Source organism: Triticum urartu, chromosome 5A (assembly GCF_056163025.1).
Source record: "Triticum urartu cultivar PI428250 chromosome 5A, HENAU_Tu73, whole genome shotgun sequence".
NCBI lineage: Eukaryota > Viridiplantae > Streptophyta > Magnoliopsida > Poales > Poaceae > Triticum > Triticum urartu.
In genome coordinates this window covers 42046367-42065292 of record NC_141877.1, presented here as the reverse complement: position 1 = coordinate 42065292, position 18926 = coordinate 42046367, and positions in this window count along the sequence as shown.

Below are 18926 nucleotides of genomic sequence, written 5' to 3'. Positions count from 1 at the left end.
CGGTGGACCTTTTCACCTTGTTGTCATAGCCCAGCCATAGCTACACCCCCCAACACAGTCCCGGCACAACCCACCACAAGATTCCCTCTACGTTGGCCCGACGTGGCCGTTTCCCCCCTCCGAGGCACGGCGGCATCGACGCCCGTGAGGGGGGAGGGGGCACACCCCGGAGCCGCGTGCCTGCGCCTGCCACCACGTTTCCACAACCGTAGGAGGGCCCACCGCAACACCTGGCGGCATTGCTACCTCCCACAGGTACCCGGCCCGTCCCGTCTAACCTCGCCGTGACACGACGGAAGAAGGCCCGTGTGGGGGGCAATCGATATATGTTTTCTATACATTTAAGTTAATGAAATTAGTATTGGAAAAAAAATAAAAAAATAAGAGAAAATAAAAAAAATATAAAAATATTATTAGAAATCTATGCCTACGACAAAGCCATCGGCATAGCTACGGCCACGGAACGGTAGAGCCCTGGATCGATGACGTGGCGTAGGGCGGGGATCAATGACGTGGCAAAAACCATGGGCCAGGCCTATGCCGACGGCCTAGCCGTCGGCATAAAAATGCCACCCCACGGGACCGGGGAACGACGCGGATCGATGAAGTGGCGGCGCGGCGGATCGATGACGTCGGCGTAGCTATGCCGACGGCCACCGTTAGCCCGTCGGCGTAGCCTGACGCCGTCAAACTGCCGTCGCCGCCCGGGTAGACGGGCCCATGCGATATGCCGACAGCCTGCTCTATGCCGACGGCCACCGTCGGTATATTCGAAGAAACGCCGACGGCTTATCTATGCCGACGGCCCCCCGTCGGCATAGATGGTTATACGCCGACGGCCTTTCTACGCCGACGGCTTTTATTGGGCCGTCGGGGTATGCCCATATATGCCGACGGGGGCCGTCGGCATAGATATGGCCGTCGGCAAAACAAAATTTTCTGGTAGTGGTTTATATTGCATTATACGTATTTGATTTTATGATCCATTCAGTAGCTTGTTTTTTGGTCTTGATGGCCTAGTGTTAACTACTTGCCTGATAGTTAGAGACTTAGAGTGGTATAATTACTTGGTAACTGATGTATATGACGCTAGTTACCCGTCACCGCACCATGCTGCCCACTTTGCAAGCCCTTGCTTAAAGTGTGCGTTGCCGGTTTACTGGAAATGCTCGTCACAAGGATTGCTCTATCTTTACCAAAAAGAGGTGAGACTCCAATGCTCATTAAGGTTTCTTGTTTCAAAAAAAAAAAAAGCTCTGCAAGGTTGACCTTTATCATCTTCTCCAAATACCCGTCAAAAACAGAAAAAGGGCGACGATAAATGCTGACAATGACCCATCACCTATCTTTTCTTGTTGCCGGCTCAACAAACCAAACCTATGCGAACAATCACACCATACCTGCTCAAGCTTGGCAGCGAGCAACCGAGCAGGCTAGTTTTCTTTATCCGTTTCGAACACACGGAAGGTCTTTTGTTTTTTGAAATAAAACACATGGAAGAACAATCGATCAAAAATCCAGGTTCAGAGGTCTCAACACTTGAAGCATCGTGGAATACAAAATAATAATAATCAAGATCCTATTTAATTAATACCTCACATGCAAGCTCAAGAAAAATAAAATCCCCAACATGCTCACAGCTCACTAAATGGCTATTAATATGGCCGATAAAATTTGTGTAGCATCATGTAAGTTTCTAAAATATTCGACATAACTAGGTCATCAACATAAGTTTAATTGCTATAGTAAAGCAGCTTGAGCAAGAATTCATATGGTAATCCATATGCACATCAAGTTCTAGGGATATGGTTTACAATAGCTCAAGAGGAATTTTGGCATATGAAATAAATTCAAGATAGGCATTAAAGTGGAATATGGCCTAACTCACTAAAGAAAATTTAGTGGTTGACATTTTAGGTGACAATCTTCACTTTATTTCCTATGCCATAATTCCACTTGATCTATTATAAACAACATGGCGTGCATATGTATCCTATCTGCATTCTGCTGCAAGCTAGATTAATATAATGGTTAAACCATAACGCATGAAGCATGTACCTACATGCAGATCTGAAGGGAGGCCATCGGCAGTGCTACTTCACATATCAGACCTCAACATTGACGTGGAACAACAAAGACTTCATGGAAGGAAACGATTGTCGAACAAATGGATTACAACTACATACGGCAGCGATGAATAGCGAGCTTCAGCCTACATAGGCAATGCAGGGGGGAGAAGATGCGATATGGCCAGACCAGGGGTTTTGAGGGGAAAATATAATTGTTTCAGGGAAGGGTATTAAATGGGCAGGTTTGTGATTCAACACTTATTGCAATGGGATAGACGGTTCAAATTACCAGATACATTGATAAATGAGAGACGCCTGTCAATTTTACTACTTACGATTGAAGCATTTATCCCCTTTACTGAAATGATATGTACGAGGCCCTGAGAACTTTGGTGCGAAACGCCAAACAACTAGACTAGTTAAGAAAATTAGAACAGAGACTCTGACAAGCATGGTGAAGAGCTCGGACAAACATAATAAGTAAGAGGTTCTGATAAGCCAGGCGTGACAAAACACTTTCTTGAATGCATATCACTACAGACGCAACCACAAATTCATATGAGGCTCCAGTAAATGTGCAGGTACAACGCTTAATACTATGTTGTGATAAGTTGCATAACGCACCTACCTTTTTGTCGCTTGCGCGAATCCATATGCCATGCCTGGCCGTTAGGCGGGACAAGGACATGCCACGTTGACGGCGCGACCAACGGCCATGGACAACCCGAGGTCAAACATGCATATGGGTAAGGCGCCTTCACTTGTACCTTACATGTTTTCTGATTAGACAAGTTTTCGCGGTTCTGTTAGTGCTTAAGTTTTTCAAGGGTCATTAACTTCTTCAAATGAAGTTAGCTTGATATGCTATATGATATTTTAATCTATCTATCTATCTATTATATAATAAAAGAAAAATACTGGGTTCTAAGAGAGACACCACGTTAAGCCACATCATAAAACCTGTTTTAAGTTAGATCTAGAATTGTCCGTCTAGAATTTAACTAGAGATTGTAGGGAAAAACTGGTAGTGAAAAAATACAGGGTTCTAATAGAGACACCGCGTTAAGAAACATCATCAAAATTATTTTGATAGTTAGATCTAAAACTATGTGTCTAGGATTTAACTAGAGATTATAGAGGGAAACTACTCGACGGGTTAAACAAAAAAAAAGATTACTCCAAAAGATCTCACAAAAATTAGAAACATCCAACCATTAATTTAGTGGACCAATGAAATATAGCCATTAGATTTACGAAACTGAAGATGGAATTAGGTTCTCCCCGTGTAGCCCTGGTTGTGAGTCTAGCTCCCACTAGTGCAGAACCGGGCAATAGCACCGATTCGTAAGGCCCTTTAGTGCCGGTTTGGTAACCGGCGCTAAAATGTAGGCACTAAAGCCCCCCCCCCCCCTTAGTACCGGTTCAGCACGAACCGGTGCTAAAGGGCAACCACGTGGCACGAGCCAGCTTTGGGGGCAGTGCCACTGGAATGTTGGGGGGGTTTTGGGTTTATGATTTCTTTTTCATTTAATTTTGTGTTTTCCATTTAATTATTTTTCGTTTGTTGGTATTTTACGATACTACATATTGTACACGTTATGCATATATATAAATAGAATTTCTAGTAGAACCGATCATAATATATATACACACACACACACACACAATTGGAATGTCTCACAACCACCATTAATTAATTCACACATATATACACACATGTATATATATATATATACACAATTTCTCCTAATTGGTGCCTTTAGAGTCAGTGGCATTAGCCTAGCTAATTGGTGCCTTCGGAGCACGATAACAATTGGAAGTGGTTCATGGGGGCGGTAGCGGGTAATAGTATTCTCCTTTGGGATCTATGACCTGGTCGAGCAAAAATCCCGCTATTTCCTCTTGAATTGCTTCTATGCGGTCCTGTGCTATGAGCTTGTCCCGCACCTCTTTGAACTGTTAAGAAGGTGATCAATATGCATTTGTATTAGTTGTGTGACTAGATATCGATAATGGTGTAAAAATTGTGAATAGTGGTCTGACAATCGATATCGTACCCACTCCTGTCTTTGAGATTTGCTTCTTTCGGACGCCATCATGCGAATGTTCTCGCAAACATAGTATGCACATAGATCATTCCCTGGCGCCTGCTTCAGGGCCTTTACGAGAATGGAATTTTATCAGATAATAATTAATCAAGCATGATAATTAAAGAGATGACAGCTAGCTAGTACTACTTAATTACTTACCTTGGGTCGATACCATTTCAGATTTTGTTTCCATGGGCCTGGAGTGGCCCTGATGAACTTTGCCCAAGCCCTGCCCGCCGACAAAGAAAATAAGTAAATGAGTTATTAAATAGTTGTTATCAGGAAATGACGAACTAATTAAATAGGCCGAGATATAGTTAATAATGATTGAAATTACTTGTTGACTATCCCCTTCACGATGGTGTAGTCACTTGCTTTCTTAAGTAGTGAGTCTAGTACTTCAACTGTTCCTTCATCAACTTTAATGATTAACAAGATTCAGTGAAATCTGCATGCACACACGTTTGCATGTCTTAATTAAGCGGGCATATGTAAGCAAAAACATGTAGCTATAGCTAGTAGGGAAAAACAGAATTTGTAGTACAAGACAGTGTGACTCACTGGAAGTTGTAAGGAAGTAGTATATCTTCATTGTATTTGAGTTCCTTGAAGAACTGTAGCATGCTTTCCTCTACACTTTTTTCGTGATATGGATCTATTTTCCATGTGTATTCATTAATGTTATTTGGGTCAACGAACCCAATGCCATATCGTCCACCTTTTTTCATTTCATAAATCTTCATCCTGCATAATACCACAGAAAAGAATATAGTGAGGATAATTACAGGTAATGATTGATCAAAATGATCACTACAGCTAGCTTGAGACTTAAATTACAGAAAGAAATCACTTACAGACAATAGCAACTGACGATAGATTTGTCGAGTGCGTCTTTATTGTATAGCTGAAATAGTTCTGAATACTCGACGGTCACAGCTTTCTCATGGTAGTAATGCTCCTTGTTCACATTCACCATGAGGGACTCTCGATTGGAAATCTTGGTAATGTCCATGTACCATTGATGCAATTCATACATTCTCGTTGGGAGCTTATTGACCTCCTCTGGCTCGACCAAAGGTTGGCCCCGGGCATATTTCCGTTTTATTTCCTCCTCTCTAGTCTGAGACATGGGCTTGATATCGAGGAGTTGTCCAACAGTGATCCCGATCGATTCAGCCTACGCAATATGCTCCTCGGTTATTACCACATCGCCCACCCCGGGAACGTTAACGGTTTGCCCATAATAATATTGGGCGCGCCTACTCTCATGTGTTGTTGGCACAACAAGTGGGGGGATTGATTGCGCCGCCTGTTCTCCCAGCTGGGGAACGGTTTTACCGCTCCTTTTGCCAGCTGATTTGCTCGAGCTCGAGCTCGCCTCTTTCTGTAGACGTGCTCGATTTAACTTCTTGATGTGGCTCTCATAGTCTGTGTCAACAGGCTTGGGAGCTGGTGCTCTAGCCATACGAATGAAGTGGTCAATCTTTTCCACAGGCACTTTCTCCCTTGGCGGCGGTGGCGGTTTCGGTGCAAAATGGGCTTCCTCCTCGGCCTTCGATATGGCTACGTTTTCCTCCTCGGACTTGTCGTAAGGCCTCTGCGGAAGAGGCGCGAGGCTTGGACCATATTGAAATCGCTTGCCTCCGCCTGTACCTCCAGTCTACCTCGACTTGTACTGCTACGCACCATAGCTGAGGCGGCTCTTTTCCGTGATTGCTGAGGCGGCAAAGACGGCTGACGTGGCTGAGTTGGAGGAGGAGGAGTGGCCTGAAGCTGTGCCGGACTTGGAGGAGGAGTGGCCTGAAGCTGTGCCGGACTTGGAGGAGGAGTGGCCTGACGCTTTGCCGGACTTGGAGGAGGAGGAGGAGTGGCCTGAAGCTGTGCCGGACTTGGAGGAGGAGTGGTCTGACGCGTTGGTAGACTTGGAAGAGCGGGAGTCTGCTGACTCGGTGGCGGACTACGATGAGGAGTCGGATGACGCGGTGTCGGTGGCCTTCGAAAGATGATGCAATCCTTTTTCCATAGGATGATACGATGGTTGGCCTCTCCTAGTGTGTGCTCATCGTCACCTCCAGGAATGTCAAGCTCTAGCCCCGAATATTGGTCCACCACCTCATCAACCAAGACACGAGTATAGCCCGCTGGAATCGGGTTTCAATGGAAGGTTACCTCGGGGGGATTTGTAAAAGCAAGGGCATCCGCCACCTTCATGGATATGTTCTTTATTTTGAAGTGTAGCTCGCAGTTAGTGTTCTCCATGATGTCATCCACTAGGTAGCTATCCAGCAATGTGTCGCCCGGGGCGGAACCCATGCTGCTTCTCGGCATGGATGGGGCGGTGCTATCCATTGGTGGATCATCTGCTAGCTGCTGAGACCCCCTTTGCTGGCTAAGTGAGTCGATCTGCTCCTGTTGCCACTGGAATTTGACTGCCAAGTCCGCGTGCGCTGATTCTAGGCCTTGAAGGCGTTCATAGTCTAGCTTCCTCTGCTCCTCCTCCATCTTCCTCTTCTTCTCCTCCGCAATCTTCTTTCTCGCACGGGTTCTATAGTCGGCGTTCCAGTCCGAAAACCCCTCATACCACGGAATAGCGCCCATGCCTCGTGTTCTTCCCGGGTGTTCAGTATTTCCCAGGGCACGTGTAAGCTCGTTGTTCTCTCTGTTGGGCTCGAACAACCCCGATCGAGCCTCTTCTATTGCAACAAGTAGCTTATCTTCGGCTCCATCCAGACATGCCTTCTTCGAAACTTTGCCTGTCTTCGGGTCCAACTCCCCCCCATGCGCATAGAACCAAGTCCTGCACCTGGGGGGCCAGCTCAATGTTTCTGGAGTGACACCTGCATCCAGCATCTCTTTCTCAGACTTATCCCACTTAGGCATTCCAACCGCGTAGCCACCTGGCCCCAGCTTATGAAACTTATCCTTTTTTGCGGCATTGGCCTTGTTTATTCTGGACCGTTCCTTAGATAATTCCGAATCCTTGAATTTCACGAAATCGTCCCAATGAGCACTTTGCTTCTCTAGTGTTCCCTCGAATATTGGAGTCTTCCTTCCTCCCTTGACGTACTTGGCCCATTCACGAATCTTGTGGTTCATGAATGCAACCCCCATCTTCCTAAGAGCAGCGTCCTTGACTTTCTCCACATCTGCATCTGTGAAATGATCTGGTAGGGTGAAATATTCCATGAGCGTTTCCCAAAGCAAATGTTTTTGTCTGTCGTCGACAAAAGTAACTCCTGAACGTGGCTTTGCTGGCTCTCTCCATTCTTCAAGGGAGATCGGGAGTTGTTCCTTCACAAGAACTCCGCACTGACGAATGAACTTGTCCGCAATCTTCTTAGGCGCTAATGGTTCACCATTAGGTTTGATTGCCTCGATATTGTACTTTACGCCCTCCTTCAACTTTTTGTTCGGGCCTCGTTTCATCCTGTTGCCTGAAGATTTGCTCGATCCGGATGGCTGAAAGAAGAAAGATCGATTCGTTAATATATCTTCAAGTCATTTAAAACATGTGATGATCACCAGATGCCTCCTTATATAAATATATATACCTCGCCGGTCTTTGTTGTTTCAAGATCAACATTTTCTTCGTCATGTTCATAGTTCATGACTTCATCAATTCGGTCATCGCGATCGAATATCATATCACCCTCCCCGGTGTTGTTTAGATATTTGAAGCCGTCATAATCTTCTTCATTCTGATCATCATCTGGCCCGCGAGGATTGCGTATGATATTGAACATGGCCTCTTCTCCCTCTCTGCCGGTATTGTCCACCATAGGTTTTGTTTAACTAATCCAAAAGAAATATATTCAAATTACATTGCATGGATGCAATCAATTAATAAGGAAAAACTGAATCAATCATAGTACATAATAAGCATCATCGAATATAATCTCGAATACGTCGTCTCGAATAATAGATATAATCTGGAATACATCATCTCGAATAATAGATATAATCTCGAATACATCGTCTCGAATAATAGATATAATCTCGAATACATCGTCTCGAATAATATATAATCTCGAATACATCGTCTCGAATATTATATATCGAATACATCACTGGCTAGGTAGCTAATAAAGATCGAATACTCCAGAAGAATCTAGGACATTCGCGGTTCATGCGGCGCGGGCGGTGGACACCCAAAGAGAAGGAACCCTCACAGGATCATAGATGAAGTGAGATCCCTGAAGAAACTGCCAGGTATTGGAGAACCTGCCGCCCTCTAACGCAACCATGTAGCGATGGACGTGCTCGTCCTCCTCCCTAACACGGCGACGTACCACCTCCGGCGGGGCCGGCTCCCTCCGCACCGAAACTGGCCCATGTGAACGCCACCAAACGAGATCAGGGTCGACGACGGGACCCGGGGCCGGGTTCCTCATCAAGCGGCGCGCCCCTCCAGGCAGCACCTCCCAGTGCCAGCCCGGCGGAGCCCAGTCCTGGACATGGGTCAGCCGGACGTCGTCGTGGATGGGTCGACGGCGAGGATGCGGGCCGGGCATCGTCGAGAACAAATACTAGCTATATGCCCGCAAAAAGTAACATTTTTTTAATGATTGGATTTTGATAACTAAAATTTCTAACATTTCTATATAACTAACATTCCTATAACATTTCGAACAATGCTATATAACTAACATTTCTATAACATTTCTAATATTTCTATAACTAAAAAACAGAAAAAAATTATAACATTTCTATATATATAACTAACATTTGCATAACATTTCTAATATTTCTATAACTAAAAAAAATTCCAACTTTTTTATAACTATTTCTATAACTAAAAAACAGAAAAATTCCTAACAATTCTAACTTTTTTATAACTATTTCTATAACTAAAAAACAAAAAAATTTCTAACAATTCTAACATTTCTATAACATTTCTAACAATGCTATATAACTAACTATTTCTATAACTAAAAAAAGAAAAATTTCTAACATTTTTATAACTATTTCTATAACTAAAAAACTAAAAAAATGTATGTGTGTGTGTGCTCACCGGCGAGGCGAGAGGCGACGGGGGTCGGCGACGGGGACGGCGACGGGGGGCGGCGACGGGGACGGCGACGGGCGCGGCGACGACGGGGACAGGGACGGGGCGGCCACGACGGGGACGGGGACAGGGACGGGGCGGCGACGACGGGGACGGGGATGTACGGGCCGGGGCGGCGACGACGGGAACGGGGCGGCGATGAAGGGGACGGGGACGACGCGGGACGGGCCAGGACGGCGCGGCGGTGACGATGGGGATGACGGGGACGGGGACGACGGGGCGGCGACGACGGGGACGGGGCGGCGACGAGGGATATGGAGACGGGGGCGGCGGGCGACGGGGCAGAGGAGAAGAAGAAGATGAGAAACTGAAATTTTTGAAGTGTTTAGTTATATAGGATGGACCTTTAGTACCGGTTGGAGCCACCAAGCGGTACTAAAGGCCTGTTTTGGTCAGGCCAAGCGGCGGGAAGCGCACCCCCTTTAGTACCGGGGGTGGCTCCAACCGGTACTAAAGGCCCCCTCCTTTAGTAACGGTTGGTGCCACCACCCGGTACTAAAGGGGGTGCGCTGGCGCAGGTGCGGTGCGGCAAGTTTAGTCCAACCTCGCTAGCCGAGGGGCGTCCGCACTGGTTTATAACCCCCTGTGCGGTAGCTCTCTCGAGCTCCTCTTCGAAGCAGGCCTACTGGGCCTACATGGTCTGTGCTGCCCTGTGGGCCTACTGGGCCTTTGCAGGCCTGCATCCTGGCCCAACAACAGGTTGGGTTTCTAGTCGTATGCAGGCCACTCTGGCCTAGTAGGCGGGCTTTTTTTTAATTTTTTTGCTTTATTTATTTTTGAGTTGTTTTTTTGTGTATTTAGAGTTTCTTTGTGAATATTTTTGCTTTAGGTACAAAAAATTACAAACTTTCTGTTAGTTCTCGTAGTTTTCAAATTTGAATAGTTTAAATTTTGAATTATTTGAAATTAGTGTGAATCACTAGTTTGTGAATAACTTATCTTTAAAAATCAGTGTATTTAGAGATTCTTTGTGAATATTTTTGCTTTAGGTACAAAAAATTACAAACTTTTTGTTAGTGCCCGTAGTTTTCAAATTTGAATAGTTTAAATTTTGAATTATTTGAAATTAGTATGAATCACTAGTTTGTGAATAACTTAACTTTAAAAATCAGTAAAGGCATGAAAGAATTTGTTTGCACATAAAATTTCTTCGCGTTTCAAATGCCAAAACACATAACTACCCTAACTATTACAGAGATTCCCTCCTGGGTGTGAAACACAGAAGAAAGTGATGATAGTGAAACCGATCACATCCCAGATCTTTGGGTGTGAAACTTTTTCTTCGCGTGTGTCCCTTTGCGCCGTAACCATGGAAAATCTTCATGATTTAACGGGATGCTTGGGTCAATATTCGCTGTGAATGGAGCAATTTCCTCAAACTTTTCATAATCTTCTGACATGTCTGTCTTGTCATCCACTCCCACGATGTTTCTCTTCCCAGAAAGAACTATGTGCCGCTTTGGATCATCGTACGATGCATTCGCTTCCTTATCTTTTCTTTTTCTTGGCTTGGTAGACATGTCCTTCACATAGAAAACCTGTGCCACATCATTGGCTAGGACGAATGGTTTGTCTGCATACGCAAGATTGTTGAGATCCATTGTTGTTATTCCGTACTGCGGGTCTTCCGTTACCCCGCCTCGTGTCATATTGACCCATTTGCACCGAAACAAAGGGACCTTCAAACCACGTCGATAGTCAAGTTCCCATATGTCCTGTATATAACCATAATATGTTTCCTTTCTCATCTTGGTTTCTGCATCAAAGCGGACACCACTGTTTTGGTTGGTGCTCTTCTTATCTTGGGCGATCGTGTAAAATGTATTACCACTTATCTCGTACCCTTTGAAAGTCATTATATCCGAAGATGGTAACTGGGACAGCAAGTACAGGTCATTTTCAATAGAGGTGTCATGCATGGTACGTGTCTGCAACCAGCTGGCGAAACTCCTGGTTTGTTCACGTGTAATCCAGTCATCAGACCGCTCCGGATGTTTGGAGTGTAGCAAATTCTTGTGTTCATCCATATACGGAGCCACCAAGGCAGAATTCTGTAGAACTGTGTAGTGTGCTTCAGTGAGAGAATGTCCTTCCATACATATTATTTGTTCCCCTCCTAGCGTGCCTTTTCCATCCAGTCTGCCCTTATGCCGCGATTCAGGAACACCAATCGGCTTAAGGTCAGGAATAAAATCAATACAAAACTCAATGACCTCCTCAGTTTCATGGACCTTGGAGATGCTTCCTTCTGGCCTAGCACAGTTATGAACATATTTCTTTAAGACTCCCATGAACCTCTCAAAGGGGAACATATTGTGTAAAAATACAGGACCCAAAACGTGCGTCATGATGTTGAAGAAGGATGGTGGGAACACCAACTCGGAACTGACAAGACATTGCACCAAATAATTCTCTAACCTTGGTATGATTTCTGGATCGATTACCTTCTGAGAGATTGCATTGAGAAATGCACATAGCTTCACAATGGCTAATCGAACGTTTTCCGGTAGAAGCTCCCTCAATGCAACCGAAAGCAGTTGCGTCATAATCACGTGGTAGTCATCAGACTTTAGGTTCTGGAACTTTTTCTCTGCCATGTTTATTATTCCCTTTATATTCGACGAGAAGCCAGACGGTACGTTAATACTAAGCAGGCATTCAAAGAAGATTTCCTTCTCTTCTTTGGTAAGAGCGTAGCTTACATGACCCTGATGTATGCCGTCTTTTCTGTGCATACGTTGCTGGTCCTCCCGTTCCTCAGGTGTATCTTTTGTCTTCCCATACACGCCCAAGAAGCCAAGCAGGGTCACACAAAGATTCTTCGTCACGTGCATCACGTCAATTGCGGAGCGGACCTCTAGGTCTTTCCAATAGGGCAGGTCCCAAAATATAGATTTCTTCTTCCACATGGGTGCGCGTCCGTCAGCGTCATTCGAAACAGGTTGTCCACCAGGACCCTTTCCAAAGACCACGTTCAAATCCTTGACCATATCATGTACATCAGCACCAGTACGGTGGCGAGGCTTCGTCCGGTGATCCGCCTCACCTTTGAAATGCTTGCCTTTCTTTCTTATGGGATGCCTGCTCGGAAGAAATCGACGATGTCCCAGGTACACATTCTTCTTACAATTAGCCAAATATATACTGTCGGTATCGTCTAAACAGTGCGTGCATGCGCAGTATCCCTTGTTTGTCTGTCCTGAAATGTTACTGAGAGCAGACCAATCATTGATGGTCACGAACAGCAACGCCTTTAGGTCAAATTCTTCCCCCATGTGCTCATCCCACACACGTACACCTGTTCCATTCCACAGTTGTAAGAGTTCTTCAACTAATGGCCTTAGGTACACATCAATGTTGTTGCCGGGTTGCTTAGGGCCTTGGATGAGCACTGGCATCATAATGAACTTCCGCTTCATGCACAACCAAGGAGGAAGGTTATACAAACATAGAGTCACATGCCAGGTGCTATGGTTGCTGCTCTGCTCCCCAAAAGGATTAATGCCATCTGCGCTTAGACCAAACCATATGTTCCTTGCGTCATATGAAAACTCCTTCCCGTACTTTCTTTCGATTTTTCTCCACTGCGACCCGTCAGCGGGTACTCTCAACTTTCAGTCTTTCTTACGGTCTTCTCTGTGCCATCGCATCGCCTTGGCATGCTCTTTGTTTTGAAACAAACGTTTCAACCATGGTATTATAGGAGCATACCACATCACCTTGGCAGGAATCTTCTTCCTGGGTCCCTCGCCCTCGACATCACCAGGGTCATCGCGGCTGATCTTATAGCGCAATGCACCGCATACCGGGCAAGCGTTCAAATCCTCGTACTCACCGCGGTAGAGAATGCAATCATTAGGGCATGCATGTATCTTCTGCACCTCTAACCCTAGAGGGCAGACAGCCTTCTTTGCTTTGTGCGTACTCTCGGGCAATTCGTTGTCCTTTGGAAGCATATCTTTTATCATTACCAACAACTTTCCAAATCCCTTGTCAGATACACCATTCTCTGCCTTCCATTGCAACAATTCTAGTGTGGTGCCCATCTTTTTCTTGTCACCTACGCAATTCGGGTACAACAATTTTTTGTGATCCTCTAACATGCGCTGCAACTTCTTCTTCTCCAAATCACTTGCGCAGTTTCTCTTTGCATCGGCAATGGCCCGACCTAGATCATCAACAGGCTCATCCGATGCCTCTTCTTCAGCTTCTTCCCGCATTGCCGGCTCAGCTTCTTCCCGCATTACCGGCTCAGCTTCTTCCCTCATTGTTGTATCATCGTATTCAGGGAACCCATGGCCAGGATAGCTGTCGTCGTCCTCTTCTTCTTCATTGTCTTCCATCATAACCCCTATTTCTCCATGCTTGGTCCAAACATTATAGTGGGGCATGAAACCGGACTCAAATAGGTGGACATGAATGGTTCTTGACGTAGAGTAATTGTGACCATTCTTACAGCCAGCACATGGACAAGCATAAAACCATCCTCTCGCTTGTTTGCCTAAGCCGCAAGCAGAAAAGTTCGCACGCCATTAATGAACTCGGGAGTGCATCGGTCATCGTACATCCATTGCCGGCTCATCTTCAATACACAGCACGAAAAACATCAAATTAATACAATACATAAAGTTCATACATAAAGATCATACAACACTTAAATGCAACAAACAAATAACTCTCTAGCTAAAGAATTTAAATGCAACAACAAATGCGATCAAGATCGCAACTAAGGTAACAATTGATCTAACAGCATAATGATACCAAGCCTCACAATGAATGGCATATTTTCTAATCTTTCTAATCTTCAAGCGCATTTTCTCCATCTTAATCTTGTTATCATCGACGACATCGGCAACATGCAACTCCAATTCCATCTTCTCCCCCTCAATTCTGTTCAATTTTTCCTTCAAATCCTCGTTTTCTCTTTCAACTAAATTTAACCTCTCGACAATAGGGTCGGTTGGAATTTCCGGTTCAACTACCACCTACATACAAATATCTATGTCAACTTGATGGGCATAATTTGTCATAAACATGAAATGCAATGAATAGTTTTAAAAGAGAATATACCACGTCCGAATCATAAACCGGACGAGGGCCGACGGGGACGGATATCAAAACCATGGCACTATGTATAACAAACAACGTATGGGTAAGATACTTATACGAGTAACTATATATCCAAATCACACAAACATCAATTTTTTATATAAATCTTCATGAACAAGAGGCTCACCACAAGGTGGTGCCGGCGACGGGACGTTGCGAGCGATCAACGGTGGTTACGACGGAGATTTAGAAGGTACTAAGTAATCCACACCTACATATGCAAACTAAGTGTTATTTTTGACCTCAAATTGCATATAAATCAAATACTAGCACATATATAGATATAATTCCTCCCAAATTACTAAACTCAAAAATCAATCACTATATAAAGCATTGCACGAGCTAATCTAGCAATGAGAGATGAAAGGAAAAAGTTGCTAACCTTTGTGATCATTTGAATGGATGGGGGCCTTCAAATCTTGGGCAAAATGTGTGATGAGCTTGAGAGGAAGAGGGAAAAGAATAGAGAGGAGAGGGGAAAGGGGAAGAATAGAGCAAGCTCGGGTGGACGAAGGGTCTATGTAGGACGACCTTTAGTACCGGTTCGTGATACGACCCGGTACTAAAGGTGCTGGAGGGGCCCCAGACTGACAACATCCTGCCACCACTCTCACTAGTACCGGTTCGTGGCACGAACCGGTGCTAAAGGTTTGCCACGAACCGGTACTAATGAGAGCGGCCCGGCTAGCCGTTGGAACTGGCACTAATGGACACATTAGTGCCGGCTCAAATTCAAATCGGCACTAATGTGCTTCACGTTTGACCCTTTTTCTACTAGTGTCCATCTCACTTTCTTTACCATTTATTTTTTAAAAATATTTGGGATTTGAAAAGATTTTCTATAGGGTTTGATGTACTAGATAGGTGCACATAACAACATGATGTGAGAGAAACCAAGTGATATCCATTTTTCTGTATCCATTAGTTCAACCATATTTATTTTGGAATATAATGCAAAATAAGAATCATATTGAGTTCTTTAGTGGCATAAGAAAATGAGAAAAATGCATCATAAGTCTTAAAACTATTGGAGGTATGTTAGTTTAGTCCTATAACTTTGTGAATGCAGTTTTAGGTTCTAAAATTACAAAAGGCATGTCAATTTACTCGTATAACTCCCAAACTGTAGTTCTACATCCTAAAACTATTGGAGGTGCGTCAGTTTAATCATATAACTTTGAAACTGTAGGCCATGAGTGACATGATGGCTTGAGCTCCATGAAGGAGACTAGGCCGGCCATCTTAGCCTCACCCCATAGTAGCAGAGTGACATGTTGCATCGAATTGATACACACCAGTGGCTACTCTCTCGCCGACCTTTTTCTAGCTTGACGGTTTCCGCGTACTCCTCAGCGTCGTCCGACAGCAGCGACAATTCCCCACCTTTCGCCATGCTCATACCCAATCAACAACCTGCACGACTAGCTCCACAACAATGGTGTTGGGGCAACGACAATGTCATGAGGGAGAGAGAGGTGGGATGTGCTACCTCTTGAGCTTGCATTGGTTTTCCCCGAAGAGGAAGGAATGATGCAGCAAAGTAGCGTAAGTATTTCCCTTAGTTTTTGAGAACCAAGGTATCAATCCAGTAGGAGGCCATGCTCAAGTCCCTTGTACCTGCACAAAACGATAGCTACTCGCAACCAACGCGATTAGGGGTTGTCAATCCCTTCACGGTCACTTACGAGGGTGAGATCTGATAGATATAATATTTTGGGTATTTTTGGTATAAAGATGCAAAGTAAAAAGTAAAGGCAAAGTAAAAAAGCAAAGCAAGATTAAAGTGATGGAGATTGATATGACGAGAATAGACCCGGGGGCCATAGGTTTCACTAGTGGCTTCCCTCAAGAGCATACGTATTCTATGGTGGGTGAACAAATTACTGTTGAGCAATTGACAGAATTGAGCATAGTTATGAGAATATCTAGGCATGATCATGTATATAGGCATCACGTCCGTGACAAGTAGACCGAAACGATTCTGCATCTACTACTATCACTCTACTCATCGACCGCTATCCAGCATGCATCTAGAGTATTAAGTTAAAAACAGAGTAACGCCTTAAGCAAGATGACATGATGTAGAGAGATAAATTCATGCAATATGAAATAAACCCCTTCTTGCTATCCTCGATGGCAACGATACAATACGTGCCTTGCTGCCCCTTCTGTCACTGGGAAAGGACACCGCAAGATCGAACCCAAAGCTAAGCACTTCTCCCATGGCAAGAACTACCAATCTAGTTGGCCAAACCAAATGGATAATTCAAAGAGACTTGCAAAGATAACCAATCATACATAAAAGAATTCAGAGAAGATTCAAATATTATTCATAGATAGACTTGATCATAAACCCACAATTCATCAGTCTGAACAAACACACCGCAAAAAGAAGATTACATCGAATAGATCTCCACAAGAGAGGGGGAGAACTTTGTATTGAGATCCAAAAAGAGAGAAGAAGCCATCTAGCTACAAACTATGGACCCGAAGGTCTTAGGTAAACTACTCACACTTCATCGGACAGGCTATGATGATGTAGAAGCCCTCCGTGATGACGGCCCTCTCCGGGGAAGCTCCGGAACAGGCCCCAAGATGGGATCTCGTGGATACAGAAAGTTGCGGCAGTGGAATTAGGTTTTTGGCTCTTATTCTGATCGTTTGGGGGTACGTATGTATATATAGGAGGAAGGAGTACGTCGGTGGAGCACCGACGGGCCCACGAGGCAGGGGGCGCGCCCCCCACCCTCGTGACCGCCTCTTTGACTCCTTGGAGTAGGGTCCAAGTCTCCTGGACCACGTTCGGTGAGAAAATCACGTTCCCGAAGGTTTTATTCCGTTTGGATTCTGTTTGATATTCTGTTTCTTCGAAACACTAAAATAGGCAAAAAAACAGAAATTCTAGGCTGGGCCTCCGGTTAATAGGTTAGTCCCAAAAATAATATAAAAGTGGAAAATAAAGCCCAATATAGTCCAAAACAGTAGATAATATAGCATGGAGCAATCAAAAATTATAGATACGTTGGAGACGTATCAGGATGGCGGCATCTATCCTGATTGCCTTGGTGTCTCCCTGGCAGCCATGACAATCCTCTCAGCGAGGCTGCACTATCGCTCATGACCACACAGGTGGCAGGTGTTGGGGAACGTAGTAATTTCAAAATTTTCCTATGCACATGCAAGATCATGGTGATGCACAACAACGAGAGGGGAGAGTGTTGTTCACGTACCCTCGTAGACCGAAAGCGGAAGCGTTAGCACAACGCGGTTGATGTAGTTGTATGTCTTCACAATCCGATCGATCAAGTACCGAACGCACGACACCTCCGAGTTTAGCACACATTCAGCCCGATGAAGTCCCTCGAACTCCGATCCAGCCGAGTGTTGAGGGAGAGTTTCGTCAGCATGACAGCGTGGTGACGATGTTGATGTTCTACCGACGCAGGGCTTCGCCTAAGCACCGCTACAGTATTATCGAGGTGGACTATGGTGGAGGGGGCACTGCACACGGCTAAAAGATCAACTTGATCAATTGTTGTGTCTATGGGGTGCCCCTACCCCCGTATATAAAGGAGTGGAGGAGGGGGAGGGCCGGCCCTCTCTATGGCGCGCCCTAGGGGAGTCCTACACCCACCGGGAGTAGGATTCCCCCTTTCCTAGTAGAAATAGGAGCCCTTCCAAGTAGTAGGAGTAGGAGGGAAGGAAAAGGAAGGGAAAAGAAGAAGGAAGGAAGGGGGCGCCCCCCCTCCCTAGTCCAATTTGGACCAGCCCATGGGGAGGGGTGCGGCCACCCTTTGAGGCCATTTTCTCCTTTCCCGTATGGCCCATTAAGGCCCACGAATTCTCGTTACTCCCCGGTATTCTCGAAAATACCCGAATCACTCGGAACCTTTCCGATGTTCGAATATAGTTGTCCAATATATCGATCTTTACGTCTCGATCATTTCGAGACTCCTCGTCATGTCCCCGATCTCATCCGGGACTCCGAACTCCTTCGGTACATCAAAACATATAAACTCATAATATAATTTTCATCGTAACTTTAAGAGTGCGGACCCTACGGATTCGAGAACTATGTAGACATGACCGAGACACATCTCCGGTCAATAACCAATTGCAGAACCTGCATGCTCATATTGGCTCCTACATAATCTACGAAGATCTTTATCGGTCAAACCGCATAACAACATACGTTGTTCCCTTTGTCATCGGTATGTTACTTGCCCGAGATTCGATCGTTGGTATTTGAATACCTAGTTCAATCTCGTTACCGGCAAGTCTCTTTACTCGTTCCGTAACACATCATCCCGTAACTAACTCATTTGTTGCAATGCTTGCAAGGCTTAAGTGATGTGCATTACCAAGAGGGCCCAGAGATACCTCTCCGACAATCGGAGTGACAAATCCTAATATCGAAATACGCCAACCCAACAAGTACCTTCGTAGACACCTGTAGAGCACCTTTATAATCACCCAGTTACGTTGTGTCGTTTGGTAGCACACAAAGTGTTCCTCCGGTAAACGGGAGTTGCATAATCTCATAGTCATAGGAACATGTATAAGTCATGAAGAAAGCAATATCAACAAACTAAA